Below are 15,943 nucleotides of genomic sequence, written 5' to 3' on the forward strand. Positions count from 1 at the left end.
TATTGCAACTGGTATTACACTATTTTGTTGTCAGTGTTATTATTGTTATGTATACCAATTTTATTTCTTACCCTAACCAACTCAAGTTGGGCGTAAGAAAGTTAAATGGGAGAAAATTTCATGTATGTAACGTAAGGGCTAATCAAAACGCACACTGAAGCTAGAATTGTATTTATACTGAGGTAGCTATTAAACTATTGAAGTTACATTTATAATTTAGGCCCTTCAAAATCTGTATTTGTAATCAAAGATATATGTCTTTCTGTAAAGGAAATTCTGATAGCAAAAAAAGGATAGTCTCCTTTTTCAACCTAATAATTGCTTAAGAGTTGCTCATAAATAATCATGAGGGAATTTAGGTAAAAAAATGGACTAAAACATCCAACAACTATAGAGAATTAGTGACATGGCATAAAATTAGTGGGTTTTCACCCCTGAAAATTAATTTCACATGTATTTGTATGTTAATAGTTTGCTAATTTCCTATCTAATGTATTTTATCACATTTTTAATTTTAAATCTGTTTTGTGAATTATCAGATCAATCCATAAATGCTTTTCATTTAGCAGGTACATAACACATGCTAAAGGAAAAGCTGATGAAGCTCTTAAAATAGATTATTCAGTTAGTCTATGAAGTAACATTCCTCCTCCATGGCACCAATAAAACAAAAAAGTTTATATAACTTCAATTACAATCTGCAAACATTAATGACAGAAAAAATAACATAGCAAAGATTCCTTGTGTTTGAGGATTTGAATGATGAGGGACATGCATATGTGTAAATACAAATATTACCTGATACTAAATATTGCATTAGATGCATGACACTGTATATATATATATTTATCTGAGGAATCCGAGTAGAACCTGTAACATAGATGAAATAAGACTTTCATTAAAACTCTAAATTGGCAGATAAGTCTGATCTAAAAGAGCTGTAATTTCATATTTAAGAAAAAGAATCCAAAAGAGATGATCTACACCATATAGATTAACAAATACACCAAATATCAAATTGGAGAAAGTACAAATCGTGAGACTGTGGGAAGTTTTTCAGTGAAACCAATGATGCAGTACAAAAATACTGTAAGACTAAGTTATTAATAGAAAAAAGGAAGTAAAATAATTCAGTTTGTCATAAGTTTTTGTTTTGTTTTTCCTCCTGTGAAGAAAGGAGATAACCACAATATGAAGGAGTCTGCAAAGCATTAAAACAAAAGCTCCTCCATAATGGATTTTTTTTTCCAGAGCTTCATTTCATAAAATGTTACTCTAACTCAGGGTATTTTGATACAGGAGACAGCTGGAATTGATAATAGCATTTCTCAAGACTGTCATTAGTTCTGCAATATTAGCTTAAATTAGTATAGAAGAGAATGCAAAGTTCATACAGGTTTTTATTTCAGTTCTTTACAGCATATAAATGATAAAATTACATATTCCAATAAATTATGGAAGCTTGCTTTCTTCTGAGAAGAGTATTCTCAATTTAAATATATATATATATATATATATATATATATATACATATACATATATATATTTAGAAAATCTTATTTACTCAGTATATAGAAATTCACTTAATTTTGTCATATTGTAACTTAATTACAAAATAAATTCCCTCCAAAAACATAAAACAATTTACTAAATGTTTTACTAAAACAACTGTATTTTCACTGGATTATTTATGTAAAATCCATTAAGAAAAGATTTATGCATATTAGAAAACAAAACATGTAATATACGTGCAATCAACAAGAAAATTTTGTTGACGGAGATATTAATAGCAGTTTTCATTATCAAGACAATGAATGTCCCACATTGGATTCCACATGATTATTGTTTACTCCAGGCTAAGTCTCCATTAAGAGGTAATCTCTTTCCTTCAAAGCCAACTGTGTAGACTGGAAAGGTAAACAAAAATTATTTGCTTAAATTATATAATTACATCTAACTTTTGGGGACAGGAAGCATTATATTGGTAACAAAAGTAGGAACTATATATAGATGCTTTTAAAAATGCAAATATGACATTAAATTGGCCATAGATATAAAATAAAACCAGTAAAATACCTTCAAAAATTATAATTATATAATCAAGAGTTAAATAAGTTTAATTTCCCATTAATTATCATATCATCTCATAGATATCCATACTTTTGCTTAGAATTTTAAAGCTGATTGAATAATTAAGACAATTAATAAATACTATTTTTCACTATTGTTTGTAAATTTTAAATTAATAAATTATGTACATCAATGACCTATTTAACTGCATTTTAAAAATAGTACTTTATAATTGACTAGAGGCCGGATGCACGAAATTTGTGCAAGAGGCCCAGCCCTCACAGCCCTGCCTGCCTTGGCTGGCCCTCACAGCCTTGATTCGTCCAGAAGGTTGTATGGATGGTTGTTTTGCGGTTTGGTCTACTTAGCATATTAGTTCTTAACTATATAGGACTAGAGGCCCAATGCACAAAATTGGAACAAAAGTAGACCTTCCTTCCCCTGGCTCTGGGCACTGGATTCCCTCTGGCACCCGGGACCCGGGCTTCCCTCGCAGCACCAGCTTTGTCTGGAAGGTCTTCTGGAAGGACGTCTGGTCTAATTAACAAACTATGCTTTTATTATTAAAAACTAGAGGCCCGGTGCATGAAATTCATGCACTGGGGAGGTGAGCGGGATTGTTCCTCACCCCAGCCTGCACCTTCTCCAATCTGGCACCCCTTGGGGGATGTCCGACTGCCAGTTTAGGCCTGATCCCACACAAATCATGTCTAAACCGGCAGTCGGACATCCCTCTCAGAATCCGGGACTGCTGACTCCTAATTGCTCACCTGCATGCCTGCCTGATTGCCCCTAACCTCTTCTGCCTGCCAGCCTGATCACCCCCTAACCACTCCCCTGCTGGCCTTATTGATGCCTAACTGCTCCCCTGCCAGCCCAATTGCTCCCAACTGCCCTCCCCTGCTGCCTGATCACCCCCAACTGCCCTCCTCTGCTGGCCTGATCTTGCCCCCAAATGCCCTCCCCTGATCTTGTGACGACATGGGGCGGCCATCTTGTGATTATGCAAGGGCAAGGCGCCACCTAGGCTTTTATTAGTATAGATCAGGCATCCTCAAACTATGGCCCGCGGGCCACATGCGGCCCCTGAGGACATTTATACGGGCCGCCGGGTGCCGCTGCCTGTCCTGCTTAGCAGTGCGCATAGAAATTTGTTCATAGTTTTTTTAAACTATAGTCTGGCCCTCCAGCAGTCTAAGGGACAGTGAACTGGCCCCCTGCTTAAAAAGTTTGAGGACCCCTGGTATAAGTTCTCAGAGTAAACTATCTATGTGAGGGTGTGGACTACAACCTCAATATTTTAATATACTGAGTCAGGTTCCATTTGCCAATCATAATGAAGAACTGAAGGTAGATTGTGCTCAAATAAGTGATATAATAATTTCAATATCCATTAGCCTTGTAATGGAAATTGGACGACTTGGATTATAAGATGCATATGAAAGTGAGCCTTGGATTCAGGGATAGAACTGAATCCTCAAGGGAGGCAGAACTACCAAATTAGGAGGGGTGGCATCTCACGAGTATTGATTGCAGCAACTCTATTTTTTTTTTTTTTTTTTTTTTTTTTAGTAGAGTGCCCCATTATAGGCCCATAGAACTCCTGTATATTAAAGTCAAACAATGAGTTTCTAATCAAGGAACACAAATGCATGAGAGATTGAGCCACTATGACTGAAAATCAGCAAGCACAAATAAACAAATTTAGCTAAATAAAAATTTTAACATTTCCCAAAACTGAAAATATTGGAATGGTCAAACACAAAATACGTAACTAGAGTCAGTAGAGAAAATGGAGGAGATGCAATATTTGAAGATATAATAGCTTAAAATATTTCAGACCTTGTTATGGTGAACACACTATATAATATAGTACAGATGATGCATTATAGAATTCTATACCTTAAACCAATACACTTTTATTAACCAGTATAACCCTAATAAACTAAAAAAAAAACCACACACTCAAAAAAAGAACACAGATTCCCTTATAATCTTCTAAATTTTGTGACATGCAACTGCGGGGCCAAACAATAACATGACAGTGAACTATTGGGCCAGACAATATCATTACAGGCAGCTACCTGGCTGGTTCATATTGGAACAGAAAGCTACTATTACCATAGGCAGCTACCTGGCAATATTACAAAGGTAGAAGCGGCTTCCAGATTGGACACAATCATGAGAGGCAGCCACTTTGGGGAGAGGAAGACACTACCATGAAAGGCAACTGCTATCACCAGATATCAGACAGTCATCTATGGGGCCATTTCAGTGACAGGTAATAATAGCAAGAGGGTAAATACAATATGGTCTCTAATGGAAAAAAATGAATCTATACATATGGAAGCACAATGCATCTCAAACTAATAGAAATAAATTTATAGAGGAGGGTGTTTGGGGGCTGAGTGGAGAAGGCAAATGGATTAAGAAATACAAATTGGTAATTACAAAATATCACAGGGATGTAACTGACAGTATAGTCAATAATATTGTACTACTAGTAACTATGTGTGGGACCAGGTATGTATTTGAAATATCAGGTGGAGGGGGCACACTCTGTAAAGTGTGTGATTTTCTAACTACTATGCTGTCCATCTGAAACTAATATGGAATAATATTGAATGCGAATTGTATTAAAAATAAAAATAAAATAAATAAATTTAAATTTCCTGTAATGCTACTGACTTCATTGGAAACTACTTACTTTAAATCTAAGAGCAAGGCAAGGATGCTCTTCTCTGTGCTGTTGTTCAACCAAGTACTAGAACTTCAGTGCAAGAAAAAGAAGAAAAAGAAAAAGCATAAGGTTTTGGAAGAAATAAATATAGAAAATATAATTAATTATCTTAAAATACAAAAATTCTATGAGCAAATTACTCACAATAATGACAAAAGCATAATATACAAATAAGTTTGACAAAAATCTATTTTTAGCATTTTTTGTTTTAAAACTTAACTTAAATATACATTATTATTATATTTAATGTATATATTTTTTATTAATTTCAAAGAGGAAAGGAGAGGGGGAGAGACATAGAAACATCAGTGATGAGAGAGAATCATTGATTGGTTGCCTCCTGCATACCCACAATTGAGATCAAGCTCGCAACCTACGCATGTGCCCTGACTGGGAATCGAACCATGACCTCCTGGTTCATAGGTCAACGCTCAACTACTGAGCCACACCTTCTGGGCAAAAATGCATTATTTAATTATTCCCTGTGCCACTATAATAAGGATGTCTAAAAACAAAATAAATAAAATAAAATAAAACACACACATACTATTAATATTCAACAAACAACCTGAGAATGTCTTATAAATTATCTAAAAAATATATGTAGAGAAAATGATTTAAAACTCTACATTTAAAGGAACCTAAATATATGGAGCAAATACCCTCTATGAATCAAAATCTGGGAGAAGGCATTTGCAACATAGAAAACTGACAAGCACTAGAATCCGAAATATGTAAATTATTAAGACAATTACCTGGTAGATATTTTGTCAAAAGACATGAACAGGCACTTAACAGAAGAAGAAACATGTCCAATTTTATTAGTAATTATGGAAATGCCCATTACTACCAAAATGAGATTCTATTCTATATTTGTAAAATATGAAAAAAAATGCAGCAATAAGAATTGTTGCATAGGGTATGGGTCAATGAGAACTCTCATACATTGCTCTGTTCCATCAGTTTTGGAAAAACAGCTTATCATTTGCATACCAAACAATCCAGAAATTCTATGCATATTTATATACAAGAAATTTCTATATATTTGCTTCAGGAATCATGTATAAGCTATTTCAGGCAACATTACTTCATTAGAGAATAAATTGTTTACTATATATTTATAAACTGGTATATTTTATAACACTAAAAATGAACGGAGTACATATAGTATAGTTACTTGTAACATCACAGATAAACATTAGAAATCCAAAGATAAGGAAAAGGAATGCCCAGAGTACTTTGTACAGTATCAGATCACTTTTATAAAGCTTAGAATTAAATAAAGCTAAAAAAATGTATTTCTTAGCCATGTATACACATATTTACCAAGGCAAGGAAAAAATAAAAAGAAAGCTTAAAATATGGGTTAATTTATGAGTTGAAGGCAGGGGATGGGATAAAACAGAAACAGAAAAGTATGTGTGAGCTATTAGTATGCTCAATTTCTTGGATGAAATGATAGATTTACAAATTATTTTTCTTTAAAACTTAAAATATGTAATATACATTATTAGCTTTTGTGTGTGTCAGATATTATATATCAACATACAATAAAGAACAGAAATTTAAATGTTCTACATACTCTTTCAAAATATTTGTCGGAGACATCCAAGCATGTTTTCACAAATGTTTTGACTAGAGGCAATAACATTTACAACATTTTCTTCCATGAAATTATATAAAATATAGTTATGGAATTTCCCGTTTGTTTTTATTTTACTTCTCACAACTTTTGCTTTCAGAGATACCCAAGGTATTTTCATGGTATCCTGGGGATAAATGCTGTGTTAGTGAAAATTATACTGGACTACAAAATGAAAAAAGTAGGTTCAAGTGGGACCTGTACAATTAACTCTGAGTAACTTTGGGCTAGTCACTTTAACTTCTTTCAGTTTCTTCATTTGTGAAATTAGCAATGTAATTAAGTACTCTCTGTAGTCCCTTCCAACTCTAAAATTTTATGCAATTTTAACCTTAATTTGTTGTAAACACAAAGTTTAAAATATTGTTGAGCAAATCGGATTGCTTTTGTATTAAACTGCTTACACATTACTAGAAATTATGATAAAATGGTTTTTGTAATTTAATTGACACTTCCTCATAAATTTAAAAAATGTCTGTTGCATAACCTAACAAAATGTTGATACTTGAAATAAAGAGGCCAGACATTAAGTTAAATTTTTAAAGTTCTGTTGTAGTTTCATTACTTGGTAGAGTGCAGCAGTGCTCGAGAGTAAATGAATGCACTAAATAAAATATTTAAAATTTAATGTACTTGCCTGGAATGAGAAATTTAAAATTTACATATGAATTGGATTCAGGCCCATTTCTTTGTTTTTCCATTTACAGAAAGGAAGTATTAACAAGATAAAATTGATGTTTTTTGTGGGGGTTTTTGTTGTTGTTGTTGCTATTTGAAAACTACTTCTTCAGATTTTTTTGTATGTAGCTGAAGAAAAAAGAATAATAAGATTTGGAAGGAATATGCTTAAAGGAAATGATAGGAAATAAAACATCAGATTTCCTAATATTTCTGTCTCTATGTCAAGTAAAATATGTGACTTTATTTCATATAAATTTTGAGATTCAATGAGATCATTTATATCCATTAAAATATTAAAAAAGCTGAGTTTGATCGCTGGCAAGATATCTTAGAATTCACTAAGCAATATGAAAATATAAGCAGATGAATTACCTATTAAATCTAATAATTTCCCTTGGAAACAGATTTTGACAGAGTTCTGACTTTTAAGAGAACCATATTATTACTTTGTGTAACTGTCAAATCTGTGTAAAATCATGAGATAGTTCACAATTTTCTTTCAAATTCACATTTCCCATTAGCTTATATTTATAACGTATAATTTTTCATGTTTTTTAAAGTAAAAATATTGCCTATGGGAAAATCTGTGTGTTTAATTTCAATTGCTATATTTTATTGAAATACTTTTTGATAAATAGATATTTTCATTGATAAACCAAATTTACAGAGAAAATGCATTAGTGATATTAAGAACATTTTAGTAAAGTACATACTATACATAAATTACTCACAAAATGTCATTCTCAACATGGAATCCCTTTCCCCCTCCTCTCCTATGTCTATGGAATCTTAATTTTGACCTATTGTGTTTATAATGGAACATTATATTCTGATATTCTAGGTTTCCATGAGTCATTGCCATTCATCTTTTTCATTTCTATATTTTTCTTCAAATTACAATGTCTACTGAATATAAAAGACATACTTGGAAGATGATGGAGGAAAGAAAGAGGGGTGAATCTAACTGCCTCAGAAACTCCCCTCATGTTGCCCCAGGTTATGGTAACAAAGTTGCATGTCGCCCCTGATTTTTGTCTGTTTGTTTGTTTGGTTTTCATTGAGATTGAGAGAAAAGTGTTTCTTTGTCTTCTTCTGCGAAGTGATGACTTTCCAAAGGCTGCAGATCACTTGCCAGTATATTTCTGCTGTAGTTAACTTCATTTCTCCATAACATTTCCTTATTTGTATTGATTTTCTTAACTTTCTGAAGAGTTTTATTTTTAGTCTCTGTGTTATTGAGGCATGGGAGCTTTATCATTGAAAATATAGGGAAGTTAAATTAAGAACAGTAGAATAACTACCACCATAACGAGAAGCTTAATGTAAATGATTAAACTCAGGCCACAAGCATCTACTCGGATTTTCTCTGTATGAGAATTGCTTATCCCATCTAATAAAAGAGTAATATGCAAATTGACTGTCACTCCAACACACACGATGGCTGCCCCCATGTGGACATAAGATGGCAACAACAAGATGGCCAGCAGGGAAGGGCAGTTGGGAGGGACCAGGCCTGCAGAGGAGGGCAGTTAGGGGTGACCAGGCTGGTAGAGGAGGGAAGTTGGGGGCGACCAGGCCTGCAGGGAAGGGCAGTTGTGGGGGAGCCAGGCCTGCAGGGGAGAGCAGTTAGGGGTGACCAGGCCTGCAGGGGAGGGCAGTTAGGGGCAAACAGGCTGGCAGGGAAGCAGTTAGGCATCAATCAGACTGGCAGGGGAGCAGTTAGGCATCAGTCAGACTGGCAGGGGAGTGGTTAGGGGATGATCAGGCAGGCAGGCAGAAGCGGTTAGGGGCAATCAGGAAGGCAGGCAGGCAAGCAGTTGGGAGCCAGCAGTCCTGGATTGTGAGAGGGATGTCTGACTGCCCGTTTAGGCCCGATCTTATCGGGATCGGGCCTAAATGGGCAGTCGGAATTCCCTCGAGGGGTCCCAGATTGAAGAGGGTGCAGGCTGGGCTGAAGGACACCACCCCCCGGTGCACGAATTTCTAGTATAATATAATCTCTAAGCAATCACTGAAGCTACATTAAGATTTTTAGAAAGTGTTGCTCAATTTCTCTCACATTACCTTTTTAATAGAAAATGAAATATTTTATTGTGTAACAGTTCAAACCTTAAATATTTTATATCCCAACACAGATTCCACAGGTTTTGATTTTTTGCCAATTACATACACAATTATTGTCTGTGATATTTTGCCATATTTTGCTGCTATAAAGTGTTAATAGTCGGTCTTCATTATCAATATGTTATTCTATAAATGGCTAGTTTTCATTATAATTCTGTATCTTAATTTTGAGAAGGCTTTTAAATTCATGTATTTACAGTATTACAAGATGGAGATGTTTGGTAAAACACTAGGGATAAATCAAATCTATGAATAAATCAGGAAGAATTTATCAGTACTACTGAACAATGGCTTATGAAAAGAAAAACACAATTATTGTCACACTAGAGGCCCGGTGCATGAAATTTGTGCACAGGGGTGTGTGTCCCTCAGCCCAGCCTGCACCCTCTCCAATCTGGGACCCCTCGAGGGATGTCCAACTGCCCGTTATGCCCAATCCCGGTAGGATCGAGACTAAACGGGCAGTCGGACATCCCTCTCACAATCCAGGACTGCTGGCTCCCAACTGCTAACCTGCCTGCCTTCCTGATTGCCCCTAACTGCTTCTGCCTGCCAGCCTGATCACCCCCTAACCACTCCCCTGCCAATCTGATTGATGCCTAACTGCTCCCCTGCCAGCCTGTTTTCCCCTAACTGCCCTCCCGCACAGGCCTGGTCCCCCCCCAGCTTCCTTCTTCTGCCGGCCTGGTCACCCATATCTTCCCTCCCCTGCAGGCTTGATCACCCCCAACTGCCCTCCCTTGCAGGCCTGGTCCCTCCCAACTGCCCTCCCCTGCTAGCCATCTTGTAGTGGCCATCTTGTGTCCACATGGGAGCAGCCATCTTTGACCACATCGGGGCAGCCATCTTGTGTGTTGGAGTGATTGTCAATTTGCATATTATTCTTTTATTAGATAGGATTGAGGCCTGGTGCACTGGTGGGGGCCAGCTGGTTTGCCCTGAACAGTGTCCCAGATTAGGGTGGGGGTTCCCTTGGGGCGTGGGGCGGCCTGGGCGAGGGGCCTGTAGTGGTTTGCAGGCCGGCCATGCCCCCTGGTGACCCAAGCGGAGGCCTTGCTATCTGGGATTTATTTATCTTCTACAATTGAAACTTTGTAGCCTTGAGCGGAGTCAAACCTCCTGCTCTCTCCAGCTCCATGGCTGCAGCCATTTTTGTTGGGATTTATTTATTTCTATAATTGAAACTTTGTAGCCTTGCGCGGAGGCCTGGACCAGCCAGGGTGTGCAGAAAGCTTGGCTTCCTCCATTGCCTGGGAAACCCAAGCCTCCTGCTCTCTCTGTGGCCTCAGCCATCTTGGTTGGGTTAATTTGCATACTTTCTCCTGATTGACTGGTGGGTGTGGCTTGTGGGTATAGCAGAGTGATGGTTAATTTGCATATTACTCTTTTATTAGATAGGATACTCATCTCTAGAAATCTTCCTATTATGTCACTAAAATAACTTAATAAGGAATAATTTTGAGATGCTTGGAGGAATTGGAAAATTGAGTAAACAAATAAGGATAAATCCTGTTTCTGATGTTGCTCAATGTCAGAATGCGTTCAGCTTAATAATGTTACCTATGAATGGATCTTTGAGAACTAATTATGAGGATACACAATAGTGTTGCCCATATTGGACATGGTTCTCTGTACTCTTGTTTTTTGGGTCAGTGACACTAATCAGTCAGTGGTTGTCACACTTTACTTTGTCCCCTCACACAACACACCATTGTAGAGAGCATCCCTCATGAGTCCTTATATTCCTTTACTCTTTGGAGCTTTTAAATGGTTCCTAAATAGATTGAATCAAATTGCTCTTATTTGCGTATGATTAGGTTCTAGCCATAAATGTACACATTCAAGTAATTTCTATGTTAAAACTAGTATAATCAGTTGAAGATGAAACTAAAATGTACCTAGTAGCTGTTTTTCTGTAGGACATACATAATTCATTTTATCACTTTTTACTTTTCTTCATAAATATAAGTAACACATTGGTATGACTAAGATGTGCTAAAAGTAGAACATTACTTTTTATAATGATATACCATTCTTAAACTGATAAAATGAAGTATTAATCGTTTATCAGCTGATCATTAGGTACTTTTATGACCACTTTCCATAAGACACTTGAGAAAGTCTATATAGCTTTCATTATAGAAATTTCCTAAAAAAGTAATCTCGTTATCAATTTTAGTTATTGATATAGAATGAAAAAAATGACATGATCGATGTCCATAAAATAATAAAATACAACCTAGCCAGCTTGGCTCAGTGGTTGAGCATTGACTTATGAACCAGGAGGTCATGGTTCCATTCCTGATCAGGGAACATGCCCAGGTTTCAGGCTCCATCCCCAGTGTGGGGCATGCAGGAGGCAGCCAATTCATGATACCCTCATTATCATTGATGTTTCTATCTCTCTCTCCCTCTCCCTTTCTCTCTGAATGGTGGGACTTTACAAACTTTCTCTCGACAAAGTAGTATATTTAAAAAGATATAATATACAGTGGGTGTGTAAATGCATGTATGTTTGTGTCCATGCTTCAAATCTGGTCTCCATTTAGAAGTCTGGTCTCTATTTTTGAAATATATAATTTTTCTAAATATTTGAGATGTTGGATTTTTGTTATAAAATTTTCACTATCATAGTTAATTGATAGCTATAACCACCTTGGAGAAGCATATGATTTTTATTTATTTATTTTTAAAATAATTTTTAATATGTTTTTATTGATTTCAGAGAGAAGGGAGAAGGAGAGAGATGTAGAAACATCAATGATGAGAGAGAATCATCAATCAGCTGCCTCCTGCATGCCCTGTACTGGGGATAGGGCTTGAATCAAACCATGACCTCCAGGTTCATGGGTTGATACTCAACCACTGAGGAACAATGGCTGGACATAGAAGCATAATTTTTAATGGGCAATCTTAGCTAGAGACCAATTAGCATTAAGGCAAGTGAGAAGCCATTTCACAGTCAAAATATCATGAAAGGTTACACTATGTCTCTGTTCTTTTTTTCCTCCAGATTTTTTAATGTCACAAAAGCACACAAACCTACACACACCATGATTTACAGACATGTAGATCATTAACAATTGGTTAAGTAATCCTAGCTTGTTGATATTTACCTATACATATAAGCAATACTTATTTTAGGACAATTAATAACATAAAATAATGGTAAGAAAATTATGAAGATTTCTGAAATTGCATTTTATGTAAGCTTTGTAAAAAACATATTTAAAATAATTTTTCTACCTAGCCAAAGTCAATGATTATTAAAAAGTCAGAAAATATGGAGAAAACAATGAGGGTGAAAATATAGTGACAGATACAAATTCCAAGACTAATAATGTGTTTTCTTTTAAAATGTCTATAACTGATCCATCTTAACAAAATTACCTCTACTAGTTAGAAAAATTTTCTTTGTTATTCATTTTATTTGGACACTTGAAGTTAATCTTTGTTCTCAATGATGTAATGATTTAGATTTTATATATATATGTGTATATATATATATATATATATATATATATATATATACACACACACACACACACATGTACATATATGGAGAATGGATCAGAGAATGACATACCATCAAACATAATTTTTAAAGGAATAAAATTATTTGCTTTATATTAATATTTACATAAATTGGTAATGGTTAATTTTTTACAAATAGGTACCTAATTGACATTTAATCAAGCATACATAAGTGTATGTTAAATATAAATTAATTACTGTATGTTCAAGTTACTGTAATTTTATGGTGTGTAAACATGTAAGTACATTTTAGTTAGCATTTAATTACTGATTTCACAGATTATAAATGTATAATTACCTAAATAACAATTCACTACCTTTCTAAGGAAAACAGTTTTCAGGTTAAATATGATATAAAGTTAATTAGATGTTATTTCTATGATAATAAATAAAAAGTTGTAAGTGATTTGGGCCATCTGTTTCACTTCTGAATTAACTCATCTTTACACTATTGCATGTGGAAATTACAATGTGCATAAAGACTGCTTACAAATGCCTATCTATGTAAATGCAATATGATTACTCCCAGACCAATGCAATAACATGTTTATGGAGAATACCAAAAAATATATCCTGAGGTTTTAAATAAAAATATTACCAATTTAAAACTGAGTTAAATAAAAGTGATTAAATAGTACATTAAAACACCCTTTAAAATATAAATTTACCTAAATGCATGGCAATATTAATCTTCATATTATATTTTACATTATTTATTTTTTCTTGATTTTACCCTTTCTTTTACTCAGTGTTTTCCTTTTTTATTTGCCTTTCCTTTTATTTTATGTGTTCAAATAACCAATTGTGAATTCAATGTGGAACAAAATAAAATAGTGTTGCAAACTCACCTCAGTCAGTTTGGTCAATGACAATTATATTCTTTCCTTTTTGTCAGGTCTCAGTAACTCTGTGCAGGTTTACAGGTCTTCTATCACATAGACTCTGTAGTTTGTAATAAGTTATAATGAAAGCTAGTTCCAAATGTCTGCCACACATACAAGTGTTTACTAGCACATAGGCAGCAAAATCATTATCCAACTTGACTGTGATCTAGTGAAAGCCAGCACTCTGCCCTTTCGTGTGCTAGGAAACTACCTTGCATGACATTCACAAGAGGCAGATGCAATAATATTCTAGCAACAGGATTCATCCTGCCTTCTAATTGGCGTGATTCTCTGTTGAGTGAAGAGGAAACTGTTTCAAGATCCTAAAAGCCATGTTTCCCCTTCCACTGGAAAGTGTGTAAGACTTTGGATCAGTAGAGAACAGTTCATAGAAGACTTGGGTAGCTTAGACAATATTACTCTCTGTCAAGCCATCTAGTGTTGATCAAGATAAAAATAGCTGAAGCACTTATAGTAACAGATTACTGGGATATAATCTTCTGCTTATAGCCTACCTACTAGTGACAACAAATATTAACAAACATCCTTAGTTTGCAGAATGCTGCAAATAGCCACATATGAATATATAAAACTCCATATGCTGAAATAATTGAAATTAAATTGCATATAGTATAGAATATATATGTATATATGTTGCCACCATCATAACTATTATACAAAAATAATCAATTTTAAGTTGCCCAAGTAGTTTAAAACATACAGAAACAGCTATTTTAAGCAAAAGGAGAAATACTTGGGAGAACAAAGCTTATTTAAAAGTCAATATTGCCTACGTTTACAATAACTTAGGACACAGGTATTTTCTTCTTAATAATCAAGGATGAAATGTTTATCATTGCATCATCTAGACATTGTGAAAGGTACATAAGAGGGGTGTTAAAAGAGAGCTAACCCATAAGCTCTTCTCTAAGTAAGTTTACTATACATGATCAATAAAATAATCAGAGGGGAAAAAATAAAGTTCTCAGTGAGCAATGGAAATCCACATCTGATTAAAAGTGGTAGATTGCTTGATATAAATGTAAGTCCAGAGAGAGTTTGACAAAGAAGAAATCACAATTATTTAGAATGTCTTCATAGAGTAACTATTATAGGAATTATAAAAGTACTCATAGGCAATCTAAATTTTAAGAGATAAGGTCTTTGCCTCTCTTTTCAGGAGGTGCTTGAAGGAAGTCTGGCTTCTAGTGAGTTTCCTGAAAGTGGGCGTTGACTCCACAATGGGAGGAAGGGAGTAAATGTATCTCAACATTTTTTCATATCCCCTAATGTATTTTAAATGACATTTTGAAAACAGCCTACATATATTTTTATTATACAAATATAAAACAACACATTCTTGTTCTGGTTTTATAAGGTTGCTGTACACTTACAATTTTCAAACTACTTTGTCTTTAAATGTTGTAAAAAGATTGAGGACCTCACAGGGAAGGTAGGGGAGGGGAGGGGTAAGGGGAGAGATTAACCAAAAGACCTGTATGCATGCATATAAGCATAACCAATGGACACAGACATCGGGGGGTGGGGCAGTGGTGAGGGCATGAGTGGGGGGGGTGGAGGGGACAATGGGGGAATAAAGACACATACGTAATAACTTAATCAATAATAAAAAGAAAAGATTGAGGATTCCAAAGAGCTTTTGTTTTTCTAAATTATATTTACCAATATTTACCACGTTGAAATTAAATCAACAGCATTTTAATTATTTTCTTATTTCATTAAATATTATAGCAAAATGCATTGTATGGTAGTGTAATATATTACTTAAAATAATGCTATGTTTTCCCAAAAGAAACTGAGTTAGAAGAATGGCATTGTTTTACATTTTTATAAATATCTTTAATAACTGGCCTAATATAAGAAAAAGTGTATTCCTCTCAGCTTCTGCATTCCATATAAAGCAAATTACTGTTTTAAAGTATATGCACACAAAAATTTGGCCTCCTACAGATACGTTGTTGGAAGCTCTTTTCAGATAATGGTTATTATTATTTTTGATACCACACCAAAGCTTATCAAATGGAAAAATTTTACTAGCATTTTTAAATTAATTTTTATTTTTTAATTAAATTTATTGGGGTGACATTAGCTTTCAGGTGTGGGTTTTTAAATGCCCATTGCATGGTAATCTGCAAAAAAAAAAAAAAAGATTAATACATTTTCAAATTCCTTTACATGCAAACACACTGACCTGTCTTTCACTTTGACTAAGACTTTTACCCAGCAATGATTTTACACCATCATGCA

The sequence above is a fragment of the Plecotus auritus genome (genome assembly GCF_963455305.1).
Source record: "Plecotus auritus genome assembly, chromosome: 3".
NCBI classification, from domain to species: domain Eukaryota; kingdom Metazoa; phylum Chordata; class Mammalia; order Chiroptera; family Vespertilionidae; genus Plecotus; species Plecotus auritus.